Here is a 24,765-nt window from a genome sequence, read left to right as displayed (position 1 = left end):
TGAAAAAATGCTGGATTTGGTTCCCCGACCCTATCACTTATTGACCGTGCACCTGCCCCAGGTGCTGTGCAAGGCACTGATGATACAGATGAAGAGGACAGATGCTGGGCCGCTGGGCCTGCCTTTCTGTAGCTTCTAGTCTAGTCCTGTTCAGTAACTGATCAAGAGAAACCAGTGGTTGGCCTTCAAAGTCGATTTGGCTAAATTTTAACTTTTCCCCTGAAAACAGTCAATAAGGCTTCATGGAACACCAACATAAGGAATGGCACACTGGGATAGAGGTCAACAAGAAGAGGCTGTGAGGGTCATTAATTTGTCTATTGGATTCCGGACACCCAACCATCTCCCATCTGTGCCATTCTTGGGAAATGTCAGGTTTTTCTTTTAAAGGAGTTAGTTGTGTAACCATCGTCAAAACAACAACAAAAAACAAAAATAGAACCTCATCTAAGGAACTTAATACTAATCTACTACAGAATGTTCAAGATAGTGTAAACAGAAGTTAAGGTACTTTTCCCCCTCATCTGCCAGATTTTGAAGTTATGTTTCATACAGGAACACACTGCCTTTTACAAGTCGTCATGTAGTAAAAGCTACTGCTCCAGCCCCTAAAGCCAAGATGTTAAATGTTTATCAGTCCACCAATACAAGCCCCCTAACAGGGATTTCATGCGGACTCAAGTGTATTCTGACTCCTGAACAGTCACTGCCAACAGTGCTCTGCCTATAAGTGTTTTATGAAAACTTAAGGATGGGAGAAAAAGGAATTAGTATTTTTTTATGTGCTCAGTATACATTGGGCTCCACACCAGAGATTTACATTCGCAATCTCATTTATCCCCCATGTGAAGCTTACACAGTAGACTTTTTTTTTTTCCTTTGCCCCAGATAAGAAAACTGAAGATCGAAGATGAAATCATTCGCTCAGGGTCACCCAGCTACTCGCTGGCTCTGAGGTCTATGTTCTTTCTACTACGTATCCTGGCCCTCACTGCCAAGGTCTTCACAGGCTTCCCAACACTGATACCAAAGGGTTCCCTTACATGTGGTCTCTGCACAAGTCAAGTGTTCCCTCCTCGCATGAGAGCATGCTGCTCCCAGCACAATCTCCAGGACTCTTGAAAGATGGTCCAGTGTTTCTCAGAGTGCCCAAACACCGAAGATGGAACAAGGTCAGGCCAGTTTCTAAGATACGAAGCAAGATGAACTCAGCGGGTCCTCCTGCCAATTGCCCTCACCCTTACTCATCTGCTGGAGCATGCCAAGGCCTGTCTGGAATGACGCAGGAAAGGGTCACCATGGGTGATCCTATGCCCCCCTCCAGATTGCTACAAAATAAAAGCTCACTGCTGAGACAGCCTGGCTCCTTGAAAACCCACCAACACAGTTTCATAGGAATCAAAATTCTAAAAGAGACTATGTGCGTCCACCAACCTCAGAGTTACACCCAGGAGGTGAAGAGTAAAGCAGGTCTAAAGGTAAAAGGTCTAGGAATCTGTGGACCCAATCCACCTTGGAGGTCCAACTCCTTACAGTGCCTGCTGGCCATTCCTTTTAACTCACAAAGGAGCCAAAATGTTTTATTTGCCCTATACGAAGTTCTGACTACAAACACATTTCAATCGAGAGATGAGTATCGTAGCGATCAAAGGCCCAACTTAAAGCCATTAATAAAATGTAGTCCGACAACCACTCTCTACCCCAGCAGCAGCTCAAATCCGACACCAGAAAGGCAGGGCTGCTGACATCCAGAGCTACTTAACATAAACAAACATGAAGTCCACACTTGGGTTAGGAGATGCGGCTAATTTTAGACGACTGTTTCGTATCTGATGAAACGGAGCCTGGGCTTCTCTCTGGTGTAGGGCGGCCCTCATGCCTACATTTAACCAGCCCCACCTCCAAATTTTCTCAACTATGGAAAACAAGTGGTCAGGTAGCTGAAAGAAGGAATTCATTCCTGTGCTGTGAGGTCTCCACAGACAAAGTGTCCAGTCTGTTTCGGCCACCAGGGCTGCTGAGGCGCTACCAGGGGTTGATGTGGAGAGGATCCCAGCATTTAGGACCATCTGATGAGAGTCTGGCCCTGCTGCTCTTCCGCTGATCGGCGTCTGAGGCAAGTGCCTCACTCAAAGAGAGGCTGCGAAAATCCTCCAGGGCAGGCACAGAACTTGAGAGGGCTCTTGGTGATGAAGTGCAGCTCCACTGGTCCCATTCCTAGGACAGCTCTGGAATACTCCATGCCTTGAATGCATACAAAATGTAGTCTTACAGATGAGAAACAAGTGAGATACTGTGTTTGACTGGTACAAGAATCCACTTTTCCAAGACCCGGTGAATCCTGTGCTCGCTCTCTCGCTCTCTCCCTCCCTCCCTCTCTCTCTCTCTGCCTTTAACACAGCTGTGAAGTCCACTGAGTGTCCAGCCAAGTGTACTTGGACCGTCCTCCTCTCTCAAGCCAGTGACGGGACCCAGTTCCAGCCTGGTGGCTTGATGTCCTTGCTCATCTGCTTTCAGGTTTAACAAGGGAAAATAATCTATCGCTCAAATTGTAGAAGCTTTCTTTCCAGGGGAACTAGACAGTCCTGATGGCTCCCTCCAGTTACACAGCAATTATGTAATTGCTAAGCTTCTGCAGAATCACTGGAACCTTTCTGCAGCCTTCTACGGACTACAGCTGCAGCCCAATGTTCTGAGATGATTGTAGCCTTTGAACGGATGGCCGGTCTCAAATCGGAGCGCAAAGGGCCAGACGATGGGATTCCATCTCAAGCACAAAGATGCTCCTGCCTCACGAAGCCCTTTCTCCTCCTCCCAGTCTGTGCAGCTAACTCTTGCCTTTGCCCGCCCTACATGCGTGTGGAATGTGGTTCACTCTGTTTATGCTGACAGGTTCCAAAGGAGGCAGAGAATCAGCTGAAGTTTTGCCATGGACCATGCACAAGGTAATCATTTAACACGTAATGTGAAAGCTCCAGAAGAGGACAAGATGCAAGGGGGTGGGAAGCATCTCCCTAGGCTTCCTGCACTGGCATGAAATGAGTGCTTCCCTGCCTTCTGCCAGCTCCAATCCTTCATGTTGACATTACACATCCTGTACTGTAGATCCACCCCCATGCTGCCGCTTGCCCAGCTGAATTATCTCCTGCGTCACAGCGGTGGTAACAGAACTGCTGGCTCGGCAGACGCGAAAGCACCATTTCAATGCTTAATGCATTCAGCAACTGGACATATTACCAGTGCATCGGGGCTGGTCCGTGGCCCTCCCAGCAGCCATGCAGTACTCGACCTAACCTTCTGCTAACCAGATGGTCTGTTTGCCTCTTGGGACCAAACCATTAAACTTTACTTTATTAAATTCTATCAAAATGTGGGGACAGTTTGCAGCAGTGTGTCTGGTTCATCTCCAACAGGGTTGCTAAGATGAAAATGACCTAAAAATATCTGGAAACTCTACTTCACACCAACAGAGAACAAGATATTTTGGAGTAAATATTTAAATGGCCTGCCAGATTACGTACCCCGGCAGCAAGGACTACACGGTTAGCAAATTATATTGTAAATATATACACACAAAGACTCCAAAATGCAAGCATCTAAACAGGAATCCATTTCCCACTGGCTAAAGCCACAGTTCACCAGCCCCTGGCTCCAAGCTATTTAAAGGTGGCTAAGGACACCATCTCCATCATAATCACCTCAATTACCAAAAGAAAGAACCCAACACAACTGACAGCGAGATCCCACACCACCCCCTGCGTTTGACCACCCAGGCATACCGAAGGCGTGCCGAGGCACTCCAAAGGTGCTCAATAAATGTTTGACGAACGGAGAGACGGATGGACACACGTTTCTTAAATACAAGAGCACCTATAAAACACGTGGTATGCCAGTGAGGACATTACATTCTTCCCAACTCTCTATCATCCCACAACTGCTAACTAGGCGTGCAGAGCCAGGCGGCAGATGAATGGCAAGGAGCAAGCCATCTGCACCAGTGGCACTGGATGGCCACTAATTGATCACTGCAAATGAACTGCAGAGGTGGCCATTTATTGGGTACCTGGCAGGGTGCTGGGTGCTTTACATACATTATGCCTCTTAGCCTTCGCCCCAGAGGGAATGCCATTTTTAAAGATAAGCTGGAGGCTAGGAGCAAATTAGGAGCTCGACCCAAGTTAAATCAATCACTTTTCTACTACTCTGTAGTCCCAGATAAGTAAGGGCCTTACCAGTTGTAAAGAACCGAGCACATGTGAAGGCGGCATTCCCAAATATAGCCCTTACCAAATCCCAAGGAAATTGGAGAAATCTTTCCACTCCCCGATTTCCAGGCATCCTAAGAAGTCCTGGTTTCAGCTCCTACTGTTTCTCCCATGTCTTATATTCTTGAGGGCATTCCATATTATTATCACCGGCACCACACCCCACAGCTACACCACCACCCTGGTAATTTGGGGGTCCACACTCTGAGACCCCAAATCTCTCACTTGAGGTCATTCTAGAGATCTGAACACCAGTAAATAAATGCATGGTCTCTTCTTCTCTCCTTAAACATCTCTGGAGACTATTTTAAAGTGGCAAGTATAAATTTTTTATAATTAAAAAAATAGTCCATTGACACCCTTGTCTCCCTGGAAGTTCTTGAAATGTAAAAAGTTTTTAATAAGATATATAAATAAATCTTCACAGGTTAATTTGCTTTTAAAGGTGAAAAGTCCCTACACTGCTTTCACCAAAGAACCACTTAAATGTTCTTCACTTCTGGGGCGCCTGGGTGGCTCAGTCGGTTAAGTGTCTGACTTCAGCTCAGGTCACAATCTCACTATTGTAGGTTCAAGCCCCATGTTGGGTTCTGTGCTGACAGCTCAGAGCCTGGAGTCTGCTTTGGATTCTGTGCCTCCTTCTCTCTCTGCCCCACCCCCCCCCACTCGCTCTCTTGTCTGTCTCTCTCTCTCAAAAATGAATAAACATTAAAAATCATTTTTTTAAATATTCTCTACTTCTTCTACCACTGTCACCAACCACCATGCTGTCACCACGGAGGCCACCAATAGTGTTCTTCTGATTTGGAGCAAATGAGTTCAGGTAAGTCCTGTTAGGCCCTACCATTCTACATTTTGAAATATCATCTACCCTTCAGGCACTCTAAAATTAGCCTCCTTGCCCAAGATCTCAAAGCATCTGATATTACAGTACATTAGTAAGACCAAGTAGACATGGACTATTACTAAAATAAACATTTGAGGAGCGCCTGGGTGGCTCAGTCGGTTGAGCAACTGACTTTGGCTCAGGTCATCTCATGGTTTGTGGGTTCGGGCCCCGTGTCAGGGTCTGTGCTGATGGCTCGGAGCCTGGAGCCTGCTTTGGATTCTGTGTCTCCCTCTCTCTCTCTGCCCCTCCCCCACTCATGCTCTGTCTCTCTCTGTCTCAGAAATAGGTAAACATTTTAAAAAAATAAAAAAATATACATTTGCACAGAGAGAAGACCAAAGCGATTTTCAGCAAGGCCACGGGACAGTCCTCAAAGTGGCTCAGGGCGAACGAGTAAAGCTACAGAGAGGCATCCATAGCCACTATTTTCCTTGCAATAAACTCAGCTTTCTCAGACAAATCATTTTTGCCAGATATGATGCCAAACTATAGGAGCAGTAATAACATCTTTCTTCCAAAATGCTCAAGAAAGTTCATGTTGATTAAAAGCTGTTCTCCCACAACATTTCAGGGAATATACCTCTGCAAGGTTTGGACAGTCTGTTACCAAGAAAATGCACTATTCCCAGAGGATATGGCATCATCCTCAGGTAGTTTACAAATCCCTACTGAAGACCCCAATACAGATAGGGAGCACTGCAGGGTCCACAGTCAGGCAGACCAGAGGCTCCCAATCTGGCCAGTCTCCCTGCGAATGCACAACAGCAGTGAGACCGTTCATCAGTTAAGGCAAGACATGGCACAAAGTTAATCAGGAGGGACTCAAAAAATGGAGTTTAAGACCAAGGACAAAACAATTCACATCTGGCAAAGCCCTGGGAGATCTCTACCCCATCTTCTCTATCAGTAAGGAAGGAAGAAGCTATCATTTTTCAAGTGCCCATTATGAACCGGGATCCTTATTATACACATAATATTTTAGTCCTTATGTCAGTTCTACAGATTCATACCATTATCTCCCTTTGATTGGGTAGGAAATCACGGGAACAGAGAGGTTAAGTGACTTATTCAAGGTCACACAGCTAGGAAGGGACAGAGACAAACTTCATCCCGTGCTTGTGCAGTCCCAAAAAGTATGCTCTATGTGCTACACACTACTTTCTTCTTCTTTTTTTCAATGTTTCACTTATTTTTGAGAGAGAGAGCATGCTCGCAGGGGAGGGACAGACAGAGGGGGACAGAGGATCCAAAGCCAGCTCCACACTGACAGCGGAGAGCCCTATGCAGGGCTCGAACTCACTAACTGTGAGATCGTGACCTGAGCCAAAGCCAGACACATAACCAACTGAGCCACCCAGGCGTCCCCACACCACGTTCTTAATGAAGACCCCAGCACAAAGAACTTCATGTTCACCCAGAAATTCTGAAAAATTTGTACTCCTAATGTTTCAGCAAAAAATAAGCTCCTTCTCCCAGAGAGAATATATACATATACATTTACATAACATATATATATTATATATATATATATATATATATATATAAACACACATGCACACACACACCCAAATATAGAGTAACCAAATCCTAAGTTGTTCAGACAGTTCAACTGCACTCAAGTTTAGCCATGGTGTGCAAATGTTCAGTGCATTATTTTTTCATATAACTGCATGTCAGAAAGGGAAAGCTGCCAAGTGACAATCTGTCCCAGTGATTCATGGTGCACACTGACATACCCACTTCTGATACAGGTTGTTGTTTGTATTTCCTAGAAATCATTGCCTTCATTAGAGAGATAAACAGGAAATAAAGTCCCCAACAATGACATGTTCTTTCTCTATTAGAATAACTCTAGCAGCAAATGTCATGAATTTGGGGGATAGGAGGGTGTGGATAACAGAAAGTTAGAAGTTCTCACTCTGTTCCTCAGACCTTAATGATCACGTTGAGAAGACAGTATCTTCAACATGGATGACTGTTTTTCATTTTAGGACTACACCTTATAAAGTAAAGGCTCTGTTCAAATGAATCACATTAAATCTACTGAACAGGTGTCATGTGCTAAGAAAAAATAACCTAGCCAGTTTTGGATTTTTATGTTTCAAGATTCCTATTTGCTGAGGTATTGTATTAATGTTGTACTGTCCTAGTTGACTCTTAAAAACGTTAAGTATCTTTCTGTAGGCATCAACACTAGCTACAAGATGTGCATGGTCACGGGCAAAATAAAGTTACCACCAGTCTTTCTACTAAAATGGAGAAAAGATGATGGGAAGGTGGCAAGAAGGGGGAGAAGGAACACAGAGGAACACCTGGGAAACATTGGAAATTCACCGTTCAGTAGCTGCTTCAAATAAGATCGCTAACACTTACCTGTGCTAGGGTCAATTTTGATAATTGTAGTTGACGTCTAGAAACGGGGTTATGAATATAATTATCATGAAGCAGCAATTGGGCAATCACAACCTAATTAAGCCCACTGACTAGATTATCTTGTTTTTCCCCTAATAATCACATAACATGTAACACTTGCTAATTTCAGGACCTATGGGTGATGTTCCTTCATTATTAACAAGCTCCAGCCACCGGTCAGAAAAAGAATGGGTGAGCTACTCAGACACTTGAGTCAACCAAGGAGTAGGGATGAATGTCAGGGACAGGTGCCATTTGTCCTTCAATACCAAGTCGCTTCTCAGCCTCCCAAAACTACTAATTAGGGGCAAAGCCCCAGGAGAAGATGGCACCAAGGATGAGAACTTCCACGCATGGGAAGCATCCAACTCTGCTTTCCTAAATGCGTGCCATTTCATGTGGTGACGGCAATGTGCTTTTTCACATTACGGTGGAATCTGCCTTTGAAGAGGTTTCCTTTTGTTTTCAATAGAATGGAAGATTCCTCCACCAAGCCGAAATCCATAGACTTTAAACACTTACCTCCCTGAACATGCCCTCTCCCACCCTGACTCTCACGTTGAGTGTATTCTCCCAATACAGAGTCCTACTCCCAACTGGACACCACTGCGCCCACAAAGATTGGTTGACTCAGTTCACCTTCACTTTCTGCAAAGCTCCTGAGGGTAACCTGGGTAGATTTCTCTTCAAAGAATCAAGAGGAAAATCGGAGACACATGTTAAGAACTGGTCTTTGAGACAAGCTGGTCTGAGGGAGCATCTTAGAGGGCTGGCCACTACTGATTAAGGTCACAGCAGATGCTACCTAAGGCTCTTAAATCAGAAATTCCCCAGCTGGAGAACCACATGCTTTGGTATATAGCTCAGTGTTACTCTCTTCAACTATGTCATTTTTTTTTTTTTCCTGAGGCTTCCCCCCCCCCCCTCCCCGTTAAGGGCCTTTATCTAAGAAAACAATGGTTTTGTTAAGTTTGGTAAATGATATGGGTGACAGGTGAAAAAATGGGTGACTCTCTGGCCTCCTCAGTACACTTTACAAACAGGACACATGCTTACCCTTCTACAAAGGTTTTGGGTGAAGTCAGTTGGGAAGAGGAGATCATCTAAACAGATCCATAGCAAAGTTAAAACTTTGTAAAACCACCACTAGTTGCTCTGAGGTTAAAGAGTCTACTCAGCAATTAATGCCCAACCGCCTGTCTTACAGGGAAGCTACTGTCCTGGATATCTTCGGGATATTTGGACCTGCTCCAGCTCCCTTAGTACAACTTGTTACTCTGTTAAGGGCATTTGTGGTCATCCATGAACAGCAGCTTCCTTACTATACTGTGATGTTTCAGGGAGAGGCAAATAAAAACCAAAACATTCATCATGTCTCCATGATCTAAATAGAGCACATGGTGATCATGAAAGGGCGTAGGGGATATTAGCACCCGTGCTTTGAAGAGTATCTGTGCTATTTTCCAAAAATGACCATCAGACAGGGGAACTAACTTTCAAATGTCTGCGTGGCTTTTGGAAACATGTCTCATGCTTACAGTAAACCAGAGGCACTGAGACTTCCAAAAGGGGCCCTAAGAAGGAAAAAAAAATATGATACCTTCTTTACTTAAGAAAGAAAAGAAGAAAAGAAAAAAAGAAAAGGAAAGGAAAGGAAAGAAAAAAAAGGAAGAGGGAAGAGAAGGAAAGAGAAGAGAAGAAAAGGAAAGAAAAGAAAAGGAAAGAAAAGAAAAGAAAAAAGAAAAGAAAAGAAAAAAGAAAAGGAAAAAAAGAAAAAAAAAAGAAAGGGGCGCATGGGTAGGTCAGTCGGCTAAGCATCTGACTCCTGATTTCAGCTCAGGTCCTGATCTCAAAGTTCATGAGATCAAGCCCTGCATCGGGCTCTGTGCTGACACTGCAGAGCCTGCTTGGGTTCTCTCTTTCCCTCTGTCTCTGCCCCTCCTCTGCTTGTTCTCTCTCTCTCTCTCTCTCTCTCTCTCAAAATAAATAAATAAATGTTAAAAAGAAGAAGAAGAAAAAACAAAAGTCACACAGTATATCTTTTTTCCATAACAGGTAGGTGTTCCTTTTTAAATATCCACATGTATAACTACTTTATAATTCTGAACTTCACACAGTACAGCTTAAAAATATTCATTCTCTAAATTTCCTCATACATGGTCTCTTGCTGTTTTTCACCATCTCCTCTGTAACTCAGAACAAAAACAGGGTACTCTTTAGTTAAACACACTTTGTCAAGCTATTACAGTAAGTTATATCTCTCATATCAACCAATAGATTACAATTAATTTTCCATTATACTCAAATTTCCCTTCCAGAACACCAGGATATACTACTGGCATAAGCAACTGGAAGAGATAAACCATCAGGATTATAAGCTATTAGCATCCTAAGTAATAACCACGGCCAGTTCCCACAAGCTGAGGGCCAGAAGGTAGTGCCCCCCGTGTGTGATCCTGGCTCCACGACCGTGGGTAAATTTCTTTACCTCCCAAACCTCAGTTTTCTCTACCAGAAGAACAGTCCCTGGTTCATATGAAATGTTAAACAAATGCTAACTGGTTTAGTTAGCTCCAGAGAAGTAGTATTTTTGTGGAAGGTCCGTGTGATACTCTTACTCCAGAGGGGCTGGCAGAATTTTTTGATGAACTTCCTGTATTTATTCCTTTTATAGACGGTATTCTTGCCCGGTACCAGAAGTGATAATATTCAATTGACAGCAGAAGGGGGAGAAGTTCTCGCAGCTGAACTCTGACATTGAGACCAAAATGGCCTCTTCCATGCAGATCCCCTTCCCAGCTATCATTATCCAATACCAATTAACAGTCTCCACAGAAGACAAAATGAGACAGAAACCACTGAAGAGAAAAAGGTTCTGGGTGACAGGTACTTGTTATTGAAATCCTTACATAATCTCTGGCTGGTATCTATTTCTGGCCATCTTCGGTCTCTGGCCCAGTGTTCAAATTTTATCCCACACGAGGGACCCTAGACCAGGTCCAATCTGGGTCGGGTGATTCAGACGCAATTTTTGACTAATTGGTCACAACACAGAGGGATGGTGTCATTAGGGATCAGGAAGACTAACCATTCTGGGATTGACTGGTTCCAGCAAACAGCTTAATCCCAAGCTGGACTGCAGGTAACTGTCACACTCCGTTCCTTTCCCCTCAGAAAGAAGCGTGTCTTTGTTCTTCATTCCTTCTAGCACTCACAGCGTCGGTAGAGAAGCTCTATGGATAAGTTTAGAGAGGACTATCACATGGTCTGACCATTAATAATGCAGCTGTTTTCTGCTGTGCTCTATTCTCTACTTCGTTCCTTTTCCAGGAAAATCTCCACCTAGGCCCACTTAACCAGTTCCTTCAAGTTTCCATCTGTCCTCTATCAGAAAGGCCGATTTCTGAAGTCACATAAATGGTCTTCCAAGTTCAATTCTTTTTTTTTTTTTTTTTTTTCTCCTTTTTAACAGTAAGAACTGACCAAAGACTGGGTCTGAGCACTGGTCTTCATTTTTCACGTGCAATAGGTACCAAATTACAAGGTCTTTTTCCACTTGCTTTACTGTTTTCTTAAAAGCAATACCTTTCTTCTTCCTGCAGGCTCTTCCCAGTGGACAGACCTCTTCTACTTCGACCTGTCAATCATTCCCCTGCCTCTCTTCTTCTTCTCCTTCTCCCGTCCAAGCAGGCTCTCCTTCCCAGCAAATTTCCACCACATAATTATGGCAATGCTTTAGCCTACTTTTCTGTTAGCTTAACAACCCTGTCTATTTTCTACTTGTGCTGATGCTACTGTTTGCTTTTCTGACGGGCTAATCCGTGTATCCTTTCAAGGCCTAACTTCCCCTACCATGATAGCAGCTGGAGCTCTAATTCACAGGTGCCTTCCAAAGCTTTTCATTAGCAATAGAAATGAGACGGTTTAGAAACCCATTTCTTAATCTGCAGGTGAGTATTGGAACCTTTGTGCAGCAAACATCTTTCAAGTATCCCACATTGTACCACTGCACAATTATTTTCTGAGTAATAAGTACAATGTTATAGGCACATTTGTAGTGTTAAAAGGGAGAATGTTCCCTCAGAGGGAATCGGCTCCCACCCCCCTGCCTCTGGCATTTCCCAGCTCAAGAGAGAAGCAAGCCCTCAGCTGACATGAGCAAAAATGAATAAATGGCAACTTTACCTTCTGAAATCTGAACAGGGAAGAGAAAAATTCCAAAATGTGAAGGCCTTAGCTCCTGTTCTGGTTCAACTGGCCAGATGAGGGCTTAGGGAGTGAGGTTGGCCTTCCCCAGCTGGGCTCTGTGGCAGATAAGCCTCTCCACAAATCCCGGGCTTAATTACTTCTGACACAGTTGTCTCGCCTGGGCCTCCAGCTCCTTTTGTGCTCAAACCAATATGAATCCAAAGGTAAGTCTTTGCTTACTCCTCTTGGACAAATGCTTAATTTCCTACTAAGTGATCCTAACGCATTTTAATCAGGATCTACCAGTTCCTAGTAGAATTTTCCCCACTTTCTTTGCATGGTCTTTGCAAAAAGTCTCCGCAAAAGCTTGGCAAATAACTTTCTGAATTAAGCCGTCTTCATCTTCAAGGATTTATTTTTTGAACAAATAAGTCAGTGCCCACCAACCTTCCCTACACCCCCAAGAGTAGGCTCTGTTCTTTGAATGAAGTTGGGGCTAAGATGTGGACAGGCACAGCAGTATTTTATTAATATCCAGAAGCAGCATGCAGGGAACTGAACAAGCAAACACATGAAAGCAAGGAAAAATCAGTATCAAAATACCCATGACCTGGCACAAAAAGAAACCTCCTCTCCAAGAATAACTCAAGAAAAAATGTCTCCAGCTAGGAATTAGGCAAGAACGCTTTGAAGACACCAAGGAAGCTGCTCGCCAGAATCCAAAGGCAATGCATTTGCAGGTGACCATACCTATATCCTCTTCCCCCGCATCACTCTACCTACCTCCTGTCTTTCCGAGTCCTGAAAAAAACCAACTTTGAGTTGAAGTCACACATCCAAAGGCTAAAAAGCTGATGTATGTATGCTTCAACCAAAAAGGACAGGAGACCTTAGAAAGGAGACAAATTTTACGATAGTCTTTTTTTTTTTAATTTAAAAAAAAATTTTTTTTTCCACGTTTATTTATTTTTGGGACAGAGAGAGACAGAGCATGAACGGGGGAGGGGCAGAGAGAGAGGGAGACACAGAATCGGAAACAGGCTCCAGGCTCCGAGCCATCAGCCCAGAGCCCGACGCGGGGCTCGAACTCACGGACCGCGAGATCGTGACCTGGCTGAAGTCGGACGCTTAACCGACTGCACCACCCAGGCACCCCTACGATAGTATTTCTAAGCAGAAAATGTAAATCCAAAGCACTTCCAACTGACTTTGCATTTATCAGTGTGTGCAGTTCTCCAGAGACAAAGTTCAAGGGGACGAGAGACTCAAAAGAGCTTCCTAGTAAACTGCAAATACCGTCTACATTCATAACAATCCATTTCCCTTCACTTGGAAACTTCTGTTCCCGGGTCTTATAAATCCAGGGGACAGCTCGATCTGGGGTTATCTTCTTCTCTCCAATGCCCCCCCCCCCTCAACCCCAACCCCAACTTTTTTTTTCTTCCTTCAGTACTGGCATGCAAACCATGCTGCTTCGGCTTCTTTCCTGTTCTCCCAGTTCTTCTGGAACATTTTATTTTCGACAGTCAACTCATTTGGAGGAGTGCCACGCTGAGGTTCAACTGTTTATAGCGTTTCTGTGTTTCTGCCACAAGTCCACGTCCAGCACTACCTCCTCCAGACTGCCTCCTGGATTAAAAACGTATGCTTTCGTTTGGAAGAAGCTTAGAAAATGCGGAAACTCCCCAACATCACTCTTCTTTTTACACAAAATGACTTTCACTTGTCCAAGAGGAATCAAAAGTGCAAACCCATTTCACCCTTCCTAAAGTACTGTCCTATCTCCCTCTCTCTCTCTCCCTCCCTCCCTCTCTCCCTGGTTAAATGTTCCCCATGTTGGGTAAAAACTCGCTTTAAGGATGACCCCATGACTTCATGGGGGAATGGCAAATAGCTAGCCACTGGTCTGCAAGAGAGAACCAGGCTCCAAGAAGATACATGGAGGGCAAATTTTTGGAGGAGTCCGGAACACTGGAAAATCACCAGTATTGTTTTAGACTGGATTTCACTCTCTTGGCCATTCATCAGTATTACAAAATGGCATCTCTGAAAGAAGCCAATTTATCTGTACCATGTTGCAAAAGAGATCCTCTGAGTCCAATTGTGGGCACTTTTGTAAGTTGCAATAGACCCAGACAAACCTCCAAAGAAGGGCATTTGAAAAGGACTCCCAAGCCCTGGATGGCTGAACTATATAGTGGGGAGCAGGACAATTAAAAGAAAAAGCACAGTCTGAACCCAGTATCTACGACTCAACTGCAAGTCCCATGAACAAAATTGGTCTCTGGAGTGTATTACTTCTATGAATGAAACCATGCTCAGCCCCAACATGTTAAATTCAACTGACAAAAAAACCAATACTCCTGCCCCACTAGGGTTTGATTACAGAGTTTCTCACAGAGGCTTTCACTCTGGAGAGGAGAGCTGGTGTTTCACAAACCGCTACAATCATATGCAGGGGGGTGGTGGAAAGGGCACTGGGTTGGGAGTCAGCCGACCTGAGTTCTGGGCCTGGCTTTGTTACAACTGAACCTTCTGACCTTGGGCAAGTCACTGCACGTCTCTGTGCCAGTTTCCTCTTCAATAAAATGCAGGGGGAAGGGGAGATCTGAAATAGATGATCTCTCTGAGGCACAAAACAACCAGCTTCTCAATTAGACGTTCTTAATATTCACCATTTACGGTGTACCTGTTAGCCAACTTTTAAATGATTTTTATATTAATCTCTACTTAGGGAAAAGTACTTTTGTCCATTGCTCCCAAACTTCGGCTTAATCTGGGTGCTCCCTGGAATTCTTCAATATTACAATAAATGCCTCTTTTCTTTTCTTTTCTTTTCCTATTTTTTTAAGCAACCTTCCCCAAACTAAGGCTTGTGCTATTAAAAGAGCTCAGAACTTCCCATTTCCTTGCAAGGGCTAAAATTAAACTGTCCATTCCTTAGGGCCCAACATAACATCTGCCAGATGTCTTGGCATATCACACAAGAGGAATTTTCTCCTAGCATTATCTATTCTCCTCTCTATTTTCTCATAATCAATTAATAGGTCACCAACGCCAGCTAATGTTTCTCTCAAAGCCACCAACTTCTTAAGTATGTGAACCTCAAAAGATACTTGCCTTCACACTTACACACACACACACACACACACACACACACACACACAGGCTGACTTTTTTTTCCAGTTCACTATCACTAATGATGGACCCTGGAAATATTTTCCTCCACCTCTTTTGAATCTCCTTAATTTCCACATACCAATCATCCAATCGTGTACCCATGTCAGAGCCTTTGCAATCTGAATGCGTCCTTTATATTATTTCCTAATTTGTGAGTGTGGCAGTGTGAAATAGCACCTCTGTTCTCCAGTTTTCAACGTGAAACGTTCAATACAGCTTTGTCCATGTTCTGTCCCAGGAGGCAGTGAGCGCTAAGTCTGATAAAGGCATACAGCACAAAGAAGATGAGTAAGGTTACCTCAACCAAGAACTCTCAACACCAGGAAAGAATTTAAGACAGACTAGACTCTATTAAACTCCAACATACAGAAAGCAGAATTCGTCCCAAGGCAATTTTGCCATTATTTTCTTTCAGGAAAACTGACCACAAAGACTCTAAAGTCCATTAGTAGGGTTGGCTTTCTTTTCCCCTACTGTCTTCCAGAAGACTCATTAGAAAGATACACACACATACACACACACACACACACACACACACACACACACACACACACAGATACATATGTGTATGTGCATATATATTTTTTCTTTCTATCTCAAAGTTCTTTCCAACTCCAAGGGGTGTGGAAAAAAACATGTCCTCAGGGAATGTGGTCAATAAATTAGATGGACATAAATCTAACATGAGAAAAATTGTGGAATACAAAGATCCAACGAGCATCTTTTCTACGGCAACGTGCCTCACAGCTCACATATTTCTCCAGAATGATTTCTCTTTATGATATATTAGAGCCATGGAAAAAATTTGCATAACGAGCCTCATCAACTTGATGCCTCAAAAACAAAACAAAACAAAACAAATCTCTGAGCCTTGACATCAAGTAAAAATGTTCAATTTGACACTCTGTATTTCTCTCATAGCGCCTTATCCAAAATACTTGTCCCATTTCGAACGTGTAGCCCTAGAAAAATGCAAGAATCTTTAACATTAGGTGCTTCCCATGTTGATGAAGCGCATCAGGGATGAACATGTCTCTTAGGTGACCAGTTAGAACATTATTCTCAAACTCCAAAATGCCTCTTAGATACCTCATTTTTTCCCTCCAGGAAATCTCAACTCTAAGACTATCTGTAAAGACACCAAAATATTTGGTCACAAAGTAAAACATGTGGTGAGTCTACGTGCTAGACTAGCAACCAGTTTGTCAAATTTTTTTTCACACCAAAATAAGTAATTAACCGGCTGTCCCGGTAGCAACAACAACAACAAAGATATCATGGAAGTTTGCTTCAAGATCAACCTACAATGTATTTATGTTTACATACACAGACGTGGTTAATTAGATGCAAAATTACCTGGTAATTACTTTCCTAAATAACTCTTTTTATTCCACTGCCTTGGAGCTTCCGAGTTGGAACGAGTAGCATCCACACACACACATTACAGCAAATTTAAGTGTAACGTTGATGACGTCCCACTCAGGAGCAGAAGCAATGGTATCAAAAGACAACATTCAAAACTGATTAATAAAAGGCATGATTCCAAAAAGTAAGATTTGTCAAGTGCTCTGGGAGAAGCCCAGGTTTTTAATAAAGAAGCAGAGATCTGAAGAGAAGTATTTTTAAATGAGCACACACATCAACTGAAAATCTTGAAAACCATACGTCTTCGTCTGCAAAAAACAGGGTTTTACTTCATTGACCATGGACAATTATCAGCTAAAGAACCATGTATTTCTCCTTTTCCTTTCATACTCCTCAGAAGAACAATAACCCTCAATTAATGACACAACAGTTTGGTTTGAAAAATGTGATGTTGTCATATACAGCACTGTGCCTTTACTGAATGACACTGCTACCAGCTACTCAACAGAATATAATTACATCTGGAATCTAAAACCACTTCAATATGCACAGAAATACTGGAGACATAGGAACTCGACACACACATACACACACACACACACACACACACACAAATCTGACACACAATGAGAAAGCAAAGCAAGAAAAGAGCTGGTGTAAGTCGCTCGCAAATGTGTTCCTTATTTCTGTTGAAGCTGGTACCTTTCTATGTCTCCCCTTAGTTGAAAACAAGGTCCAATCAAGCCTCCTTACAATATATTAATTGGTTCTGAATCTCCTCCAAGGTTTCATTCCAACGTGGAGGCTTCCTCACCTATCTCATCAACAGTCCACCTAAAATTCTCCCAACATCTTCCCTCATCCTCAAGATGGCTACCTTACCTAATGGTAAAGCAACATCTCCATGGTTGGCTTTTATAAATTCCTCAAGCATTTCAGGATTTTGTTCTTTACTGGGATCAATTACATACATTGTCTAGAACTAATCTGTGAAGAGCTCCAGTCAATGTGTGTGGACTGGGGTAGGACTGGGTCCTTCCTTCAAATCATCCTCACAAAATGTCTTCCTAGAAGACTACTAAATTCTTCCCAGTTAAAAAGGTGAAGATACCTGGACACAAGGTTTTCTCAACAGACAAAATATCTTAAAAATTTGTTTCCATAGTGACATTGTTAAGAAGACATCTGATATTTGTGAAGACTTACAGTACTTGAGAACACAGAAAAAAAGAGCAGAATGACAGGGAAGGGGGAAAACAAAGGAACTAAAAGAAGGCCTTAGACACAAATGGAACAACCTGAAGAGAAATGTGGACTCTGGAGAAACTGGTGTCAGTCAGTCCTAGAGTTAGTTCCTCTGAGATCTTGCAGGATTTGTTGTTGTTGTTGTTGTCCCTTTTTGCAGAAATCAGCCCAAACCAGACAATAAAGTCTTGCAATGCATCAAAACATGATGATAACCAAGCCCCAGAACTCCCAAATCTCAGCTGAGGGCCACCACCATCTTCACAATGAGGAAATAACATTTCCTGGTGACTTTCAGGAGACCTGGAGCAGCTGAAAGTTGTGGGAAGACCTCGGTGGAAAATGTCTAAGGTTTTGCTTTGCCTTTCCTGAAGGAGGTCAAAACCCTTCAGGTCCACTCCAAAGAAGAAAAAAAAATTTCCAAAGTTTACTTTAAAATGGAAACAAACGCCTCAATAACTTGTGAAAGCACTCCTTTGGTGGGAGAAAAATCTGAGCAGCCCTTACAAGTCCCTCATTTCCTCACATAATGAATAGATGGTGAGGAACCACCACAAGATTCCACCCTGGAAAAGAAGGAGTAGGCAGGCAAGCCTCCTCCTCCAGCCATCACCAACAGAGCTTCAAAATGGAGACATCCATAATTTTATAAACACTTCTCATCTCAGCTTTGTCTCCTGGAAACCCGCTCTCCTCCATTTTCTGGTGGAGTTACAACATGACACGGCTTACCTGACTCAGTTCCCAGCTCTCAACCAAACTAGTCGCTTCCTCCAAAAACCTGCAAGCCACCTCCAGAAACAAAACCAAAGCAAACCAAACAACCAACACAGACACTCAGACACAACCCCCGGGAGCCCTGGGAGAAAGCCCCAACTGGTTGGTCTTTTCCCATCCCAGACGCGTGCTTAAAAATAAAACTTTTTTTTCCCCCTTTGGGTAGAGGAGGAATATAAAAGGAACTCCAGGCAGCCTCCCTCCCTCTCTGTAGGTTAGAAGCTACAATGAAAAGAAAATGAGGGTTCCTTCAGGAATGGTGAAAAGCCTGGAGAATGAACGTGAGAAGGAGCTTTGTGTTTTGGAGTCTGGACTGGAACCAAAGCAGACAGCTTGCAAATGGAGGACAGGGAGATAAAGAAAGGGAAAGAGAGGGGCTGCTCCAATGGGGGGCGGCTGCGGCTTCCCCTCGCGCCTGGAAGGAGGGCAGACCCCTGGGAACTGCACCAGGAGTGAGGCGACCCCCAGGCCCCTGCCTTCTTTTCTCCCTTCCTCAGAGAGCCAAGCGTGTGTAATGGCTTCTCCTCTCCAGAAACCGTTGTCCTCCTGCACCAGACGCTTCTGAACCCCCAGCCTGGAGACAGCTCCTCAGCTGCTCCTGAACCTGCGACCCCCACCCGGCCCGTGCCCCCCGCGCCTCGCCTCTCTCCTCACCAGCAGCACCAGCAGCGGCAGCAGCCACCCCCCGACACATCCCGACCCCGCATCCCAACTTCGGGGAGAGACAGAGAGAGAGAGAGAGAGGAGAGAGCCAAATACCTGAGGAAGAGGGGGGTGCCAATCCGCACGGCTTTGCCATCGGGCTTGGGGACAGGCAGACAGAGAGGGGGAAAGGAAGGAGAGGGACAGAGAAAGAAAGAGGTCAACCCGTGCAGGTCGGGGCGGCTCAGAGCGCTCCCTCCTCTGCCCCTCGCTCACTCCCTCCGGCTCTCGGCTCTCGGCTCTCGGCTCTGGTCCCCTGGACTCCCGCCCTCCGCCCCCCTCTCTGTCCCTACTCCTGTCCCCACACTCGGAGCATCCGTCCTAAGCCTCCAGCCCTCTTCTCACTCATCTTTCATTTTCTCTTCTCTCCATAGAACTACACGAAATTAATTAAGCCACAGCGCTCCGCTCCCCCCAGCAGAAGGAGCAGCCAGCAGGAAAAGCACAGCCACCTCCACTGCCACCACCACCACCACCTTCTCCTCCTCCTCTTCCTCCCTCGCTTCTCCTCCTCCTCTTCTTCCTCCTCCCCCTCCTGCTCTCCCTCCTCCCCCTCCTCCTCCTCCTCCTCCTCCTCCTCCTCCTCCTCTTCTCGCTCGCTTCTTCTCTTCCAACAGCCAGTCCATGCAGGGGACTTCCTCTCCTCCCCGCTCCACCAACCCTCCTTGGCCGAATGAATGAGCGCGTTTGTGCCTCCACCGCCCCGCGCTCTCCTCCCCGGAGCACTCGGACCACCCCGAGGTGGTTGTTAATTGCAGTAACTTACAGAAGAAGCGTCCCGGCGCCGGGAGGTGTTTCGGGTTCTCCAGCCCCACCGCCTCCTTATCCTCTTTCTCTTTCTCCTCTTCCTGCTCGGGTTATTGTTGTGGAAGTTGTTTGGGAGTCTCATGTGCTTCTGCCGGGTCTCAGCAATGGAGGATCGCCATCTTCCCTGCCTTCCTCGGCTCCTCAGACTCGCTGCAGCTGCAGATGACCTGAGATATCCGTCTCTCTCTCCCTCTCCCTCTCTCTCCCTCCCTCCCTCTCCCTCTCACTCTCTCTCTCTCTCTCTCTCTCTCTCTCTCTCTCCCCTCTCTCCTCTTCTCTCTCCTCTCCTCCCTCTCCCTCGCGCGCTCTCTCTCTCCCTCCCTCTGTGTCTCTCTCTGAATAATGAGCAACCAGAGGGAGAGAGAAAGCAAGACAGAAAGAGAGAAGGAAGACAATCTTCTCCTGCCACACAAAACGCCGGAGCACCAGGGGGTGCGCGAAGCCTTTCTAATAACAACAACAACGTGCAGGAGACGGGAAGAAAAAAGAAAGCAAGAAAGAAATGAGGAAAAGAGCTGGTGGGGGGCGGGGGGGGAGTAAGGAAAGAATTATCCAAGAGCTGGAGAAGAGCAGAAGGAGAAGCTGGAGGAGATGCTGAGGCTGCGGCTGCTGTCCCCCCTCCCCCCCGCCGAACCCCAGAAGGAGGCAAGGTGGTTGCAAAGTTAAGGCTGGGACATTGTCTTTGTCACTCAGAGCAACACAGAGCCAGGCCAGTGAGATGCAAGAGGAGGTGGCGGCGGCGGCGGCGGAGGAGGAGGAGGTGGTGGTGGTGGTGGTGGAGGAGGAGGAGGAAGAGGAGGAGAAGGAGGCAAAGGAGGAGGAGAAGGGGAAGAGGGAGATGAGATGAATAAAGACCTGCGGAGAAGGCGGTGCGAGGAGCGCGGCGGCCGGGCTGAGGCGTGCGCGCTCGCGTCCCGGAGGCGCCCGGCCGCCCTGGCCGGCAGAGGAAGCCCCCAGTGAGGACCCTGCCCGGCCGCTCATAGCTCTCCCACCATCAGCCCAGCCCGAGGCGCCGAGCCCCGGCCCCAGAGAGTCCCTCACACGCATCCATCTAGAGGCCAATCTTTGCAAAGAACATACATGGGGAACTAGAGGTTGCAAGTCTAAACCCAGATCAACCACGTGGGGCTTTTTAATCCCTTTCCAGCTTGCGGTGTGAGTATCTCCAGTGAAAAGCTCAAATTGTCCATTACTGGCACGTATTTTGAAGTCTTCTCCCCCGAAATAAAGGCTCATTGTGCATTTTATTTCTTTTCTGATATGGAGAGGGGGGGATGGGGGAGGGAAAGAACCCATCATTCCGAGCTTCGGAACCACCACTTTATTTTCCTAACTTGTGAAATGTTTTGACGGCGCACCAAAAGGAAAAAAAAAAAAAAAAGCCTACTTAAATAACTTTACACCCTCCAGCCCCGCGTTGTTTGCACTTTCTGGCTGATCATCTAAAGGCTCGGAAAGTAACAATCAGCGCTTCTAATGATAAGGTGTCATGGTGTTGAAGACAAGAGAACCAAGATGAAGCTTTCACACCTTGAATTTTTATTTAGTGTAATTTTCCCCAAATCGTTCTGAACTATCTCTTTTGCAAAGGAATGGGTTCCCCCTCACCCTTCACCAGGTTGAATGTCTCCTAAGGCTTTAATTTGATTGGGGGGAGGGGGGTGCCTACACTATAAAAAAAAAAAATCAATACAGCAAGTCAGGAGCAATTGAAGTTCAAGGGCACGGGCTGGTTGTACCATTTCTATTTCTCGCATCCCCGAGTTGGACATCACCAGCATCGGGAGAGAGAAACACACAGCGCGCAGGGCAGAGACCTTAATTAAAGTTTCTTTTGTCCGCGTCTGAATTGGGGGATGTTGCTGGATTCCTTTGCATTGGGGAGCGCGCATCCGGTGGAGAAGGCGCGGTGTTGAAGATCCAGGGCCAGATTGTCCTCTTTAATACTACCTCCCTCCCCCCCCCCCCTTCCAAACAACAGTCCGGGAAGATATACCCATAAACCCATACAATAAAGGGGAGGAGGAGACGCGCGCGGAGTTGGTTCCCATCGGATAGCGGGCTTTCATAAACAGATCCGAATCCGCATTTTCCAAGATTTTCCCCAATCGTTTATTCCGGGGCAGAATCTCTCACCCAGAGGCACGATTTCACCCCCTTGCCGTCAACACTTCCTGCCCTTTTCTCCTCCCACTCACATTGAAAAGCTTGGGAGCCCTAAAAGGGTGTTGATGGCGGGGGTGATAAATAAATAAATAAATGACACTCTACGCGTGCGGTGGAGAAGAAAGGAGGGGGAGGGCGAGGAGAGGGACGAGAAAAAGTAGGGAGAGGAGAACAAGGAGGAGAAAGCACAGAGGCGAAAGGGAGACTGGAGTCAAAGAAAGAGAAGAGAAAGAAGAAAGGAGAGAGGAGGAAGGTAAGGCTGCTCAGAACTGAAATGCCCGTGGCTTTGTGCAGAACTGGGAGGACTCCCCCCTTCCAGGTGCCCGGAGGGACCTGGGGAAGTCCTTCTGCCCCGAGCTCCTCCCCCGGGACCCCAGGGGTGTCTGAGCGCCAGCAGCCGCTCCCCCACAAATTCCTCGTGGCGACGAGAGGAAGCGCGCCAGGTCTCCGCCGTCCCTTCAGTGCCCCAGCTGATAATTTACCTCTTTGTCTTTAATAAAAAGCTGACTTTCTCTGTCAAGCCCTGCACCGGAAAAATAACAATCGTATTTCAGGTTGAAAGCCCCTATTACTGCACGGTTGTGGAGGCTGTGATAAAACCTTCCTCGACGTGAAGGTACCTCCTGGGCTGGCTTGGGTCGGAAGTCCTAAGATGGGGGCCGCCCTTCCCCGGGGGCAGGGGCGCACGGAACCAGGCGGTGGGGAGGGAGGAGGAAGCGGCCGAGGTCAGAGGAAATCCAAGGCTCCTGGGGCACCGAAGGGCTGCCCGCAGTCGGGGAATGAGCCCTGGGGAGGAGCCTTTTGCGAGAATGTGAGCGCGCCCCAACACGCCTCAGACCTCATAAACCCACTTGGCAAAGACCCGGGAAGCGGCTGGCTGACCGACTGCGGTGAACTCGAGAAATTAACCTGCGCTACAATTAAACGGGCTGCCGCCCTTTCAGACTCACCTCCAGCGACCGAGACAGAGAGCTCCCGAACCGGCCGTGGGGGGACCTGGCTCCTCCCTCCCGTCCCAGGAGAAGAGGACAAAAAGGGGAGATGGACTTGGAGATGGCCCCGCCCTTCAAACGCTCCAATCCTTGGAAACTAAACCTCCTCTCCAAGCCTCCACGTCTAGAAGGGACAAAGGCAGCGAGGAGATCCAGAGACCGATGGGTGGCTTTCGGGCTTCTCCTGTGGGTACATTGGGGGAAAGGTACAAAGGCTAAGTTCCCATTCCAAATACAGGACAGCCTTTGGAAGACCATCTTCTGGTTTAGAAGCAAATTGACTTCCCAAAGCCGTGAGGCGACTGTTGCAAAACTCCTGCAAAGCCCTGCTGTTTGAATGTAGAAAGGCTAAATTTTCAATTAATGATGCCATACACAATTTCTTTCGACTTTTTTGGAGTCACAAGTGCCTTAACTATCTAACTGAAATATAACAGAAAGAAATTTAACATGGTTGGGGATTAGGCTTTTTGTTGTTATTGGGGGCAGCTTTCTTTCGAATGATAGTAAAACAGCTGGATTAAATAAAAGCTAGGTCAGTCAAGGAAAGCGCTGGGGCTGAAGGTTTTAGTGAAAACCTTGATAAAGTTGGCACTTAAGTAACTGTAATTATGCTTTGCCATTAGCAGACCATTAAGATAACAGGAGAAAGTTCGCACCTCTTGTTATGTCATTCCTTACGAATTTTCACAAAGATAATACAAGCCTAGTTGGTGGGGTATCTTCTCCACCAGGAAGGTTAATTTCTAAATTTTTTTCATTAAAATGGAAAAGCTTAGGTTTTGCACACAGCCAACAATATGAGGGACATGTTGACTGCGTGAAATTTGCCTTTTGTTGCTGTATCCCAAGCCATTGTGCCCCGGAGTCCTATGGGATTTCAAGACTTTATTCAAGTTCACAAGGAAATATGAATATGTTGGAAGTCTGAATTTTCTTCTCCCTTATCATGGGTGACTGGCATACAGGCTCCTCATAAAGGGAAATTATGGCTCATCGAAACAGTGACTTTATGAGCATTAACAGAATAATAAATCTTGCAATTTTAGTTCAAGAAACAGTGGAGTCCTGCAATCAAAGTGACCCATGCAAATATAATCCACTTCCATGCCTATCTCTAGCAGGATAGGGGTAGCCTATAAATCATTTTGGGTTTTAAAGGTTTAGGGTAGGAAGGCACCCAAATCTCTCAGAGAAAAGTGTTTATGGGGGGCGGGGGGTGGGGAGGGCGTTCTGTCACCTGTAGGAAGGAATCATGGAAAGAAGGAAGAGTTGGTCCAGAGGCTACATTAAAATAGAATTTCAGCTGAAACAAGAGTTATTCACTCTTGTCTGTCATTGTTTCAGTATTTACATTCTATCATAAAAGAAAGGAAAAGTTCTCCCTACTGAAAACTACACACACACAAAAATTCCAGTTTATAACCCCACTTTCTAATTTCCAGCTGGAAAACTGTTCATGCCGATGATTTTTGCAAAACAAAGGGCAAATGAATATGGCTTTTTCAGAAGTCCTAATTATTCCATCTTTAAACATTTCACCATATTGTGACACACCTCTTGAACTTATTTTCTATGTAAACTATGTAAAACTCCTTTTCCACATAGCACAGTATATAGTCTTTCACTTACTATTTGAGTTTGTGATTTCAAAGGGTTATTCTGAATCCTTGAGGTCATTTACGTTTGTTGGAAATTGCTCAGTCTTTAAAGTTTTTTTGAAAAGTTCAAATTCAGTAATTATGGATCCTCCAAACATCTAGAAAGTTAAGTCCCT

At 45.4% G+C, this 24,765-nt stretch overlaps 1 protein-coding gene across 10 annotated transcripts in view; it reads right to left on the bottom strand.

Annotated features, from left to right (window-relative positions):
* Window positions 1–23,025, bottom strand: part of ZNF462 (zinc finger protein 462) — a 140,163-nt gene extending 117,138 nt beyond the window's left edge. For 3 of the 10 annotated variants that reach the window (XR_005792610.1, XR_005792611.1, XM_040481895.1), the window contains exon 1: window positions 19,790–20,049. The gene's annotated coding sequence lies outside the window, so the exon portion shown is untranslated. Of the gene's footprint in view, window positions 1–17,597; window positions 18,257–19,080; window positions 19,125–19,789; window positions 20,052–22,946 lie in introns of those variants that run through there. The other 7 variants (XR_005792612.1, XR_005792613.1, XM_040481897.1 and 4 more) reach the window with 6 other exon arrangements.
* Between the last annotated feature and the right edge of the window lie 1,740 nt (window positions 23,026–24,765).

This window comes from Herpailurus yagouaroundi, unplaced genomic scaffold (genome assembly GCF_014898765.1).
Source record: "Herpailurus yagouaroundi ecotype Mexico unplaced genomic scaffold, PumYag 160, whole genome shotgun sequence".
NCBI classification, from domain to species: Eukaryota; Metazoa; Chordata; class Mammalia; order Carnivora; family Felidae; genus Herpailurus; species Herpailurus yagouaroundi.
Note: the sequence above shows the minus strand (reverse complement) of the source record. Positions and strands in the feature narration are given on the sequence as shown.